Source organism: Helianthus annuus, chromosome 6 (assembly GCF_002127325.2).
Source record: "Helianthus annuus cultivar XRQ/B chromosome 6, HanXRQr2.0-SUNRISE, whole genome shotgun sequence".
NCBI lineage: Eukaryota > Viridiplantae > Streptophyta > Magnoliopsida > Asterales > Asteraceae > Helianthus > Helianthus annuus.
In genome coordinates this window covers 104,343,346-104,345,409 of record NC_035438.2, presented here as the reverse complement: position 1 = coordinate 104,345,409, position 2,064 = coordinate 104,343,346, and the positions used below count along the sequence as shown (strand labels likewise).

The 2,064-nt window shown below is 36.0% G+C and overlaps 1 long non-coding RNA gene across 2 annotated transcripts; it reads right to left on the bottom strand.

Moving 5' to 3' along the window:
• Nucleotides 1–463: 463 nt before the first annotated feature.
• LOC110864151 lies at nt 464–1,140 on the bottom strand. Of its 2 annotated transcripts, none has more exons than XR_002549673.2 (4): nt 1,102–1,140; nt 918–1,009; nt 741–836; nt 464–568 (listed from the first exon to the last, which is right to left on the bottom strand). It is a non-coding gene; the product is annotated as an uncharacterized LOC110864151 (long non-coding RNA). The 2 variants fall into 2 exon arrangements; XR_004861001.1 differs by having other exon boundaries at nt 945–1,009.
• Nucleotides 1,141–2,064: the final 924 nt, after the last annotated feature.

The following is a 2,064-nucleotide window of genomic DNA, read 5'->3' as shown; positions in this document are numbered from 1 at the left end:
TTGTAGAGGCCACCTCAGCCGGAGCCTTATCCATATCCATATTTGATATTCGACACCGGAACTTCCACTTCCTCTTCTTCAATGAGCTGGAATAATATACAAAAGATAAACAATAAGATACGACTTACTATTAGAGACTAAGTACAAACAAAGACAAAAAAACTGATAAACCGAACCAAACCATTGCTAAAACCGAAATAACTGAAACAAAAAAAAACCGAACCAAGCCATTGCTAAAACCGAAATAACTCACCTTATTTCGAATTCTGAGTTTCAGTCTATCGACACCTGCCAATAAAACCAAATCGAATTACATTAGATTAATAACTACCCAATTCCATTAGATCCCTCAAAACGAAAAAAAAAACACAATTCAAATTACCCGCAGTCCTATTATTAATATTGTTCTATCCCACTTTATTCATTAGACCACCATAGCTGATGAATGATACTGTAGAAGTTTGTTTGTATAAATTGCAACTTAATGAACCCAAATAAGATAACCAGTTGGTACCTTATCGCTATTTGTCGCCATTTGCCATTAACAATTATGCACTACTCTTCTTCACTGGATCCACAAAATTCACCCAAATTAACATAGATTAAAGTGGAACGTGTCAATTAGGTTGAAATTCACCCAAATTAATTTTTTTTAATACATGACCTTCAGAATCATTTTACTCAAGTATTTTCAATTTGTTCTAAAAGATGTCCCATTAAAAATGATAGTATGAGCTAACCTCTGTCAAAGGAGACGCATCTCAGCGCAACCTCTGTCGTTTTCTCGGCCTGGGATACAATAGAATCATCATAAAACTCTGTAACATGTTCCAAACCTGTAGCAACCGATATATTTTTAACAATAAAATAACAAACATAAAATATTCAAATGATAAAGAAAAACAAATCAAGTTTACCGTCCGAGAAGCAAATTTATCATATACCTTGGCCTTCTGAATGTGTCTGCTAGTAAATTTATCATTGGTTTGAACAGTTGATACGGCTATCACTGTGTCAATACCCAAACAAGTAATAAAAACAAGTAATAGTTCAGCCTGAATGTTCGATATAATTGTATAAATAAAGAAATTATATCCTTACATTTCTGAGTTGCCAGTCCATCTTCCTTCAGAATCTCGAATCTCGGAGATTAAAACAACAGTTGGCATGGCTGCATGTGTTACATCAATAGCAGTCGTTAAACTCATGTGTTTAAGCGTGCATTATGTTCTTGACGACCATTAGCAAAAAATAGAGAAATGAATTGTTGAATCTAACCCATCCCCAAGGCTGAGAGCTTGACGTTGTTGTAACGCTTGATGTATTCCTGTCATCGTTAACAGATCAAGTCAATATAAGAAATAACATTATTAAACACATTTCAATAGTCAATCTACCCAAAAGAACTTCAGGAATGATCCCATTCAATAACATAAGCGAAAACACACATCTATCAATTTCTCTACCAGGGTATGACATTAAGCACTTGCGAAAACATATGATAATTAAACGTGTATCATTGTGACTTAGAAACCCTAATGAAGACTGAAATCACACATTATCAAGAAATTTATCCATTGTACTGAAATTAAAACCTCGTTTCCATAGATTGACAAACTGTAAATTCAATTGATAAGTACGAAACTTCACATGAACACACAAATATGGGAATTTATCCACTATACTGAAATTAAAACCTCGGTCACCTCCATATACTTGACGGGAATCGCATCTGGAACTCCAACCACCGGTGGTTCAGCCTCCGATGGCTTTATCTTCGCCGAAACCCTAGTCTCCTCCACCAGAGCTCAGGTGTCGGAAGCACTGCATTACAACCGGTAGTGGTCACAATGATTACAGAAAATTGTAATAACGAAAGATTTTCAAGATTCCTAGAATAAAGGTTGCAGACCTTCAACGGAGATCTGGCATGATGTTCTTGAGTCGAAGAGCGAGAGAGAGAGAGAGAGGATCTGGAGTTTTGCGAGACATCTGAGTTGTGAGAGAGAAGGAATGGGAAAGGTGGATCCATGTGAACACAAAAACAGCCGTCAGATTATGATC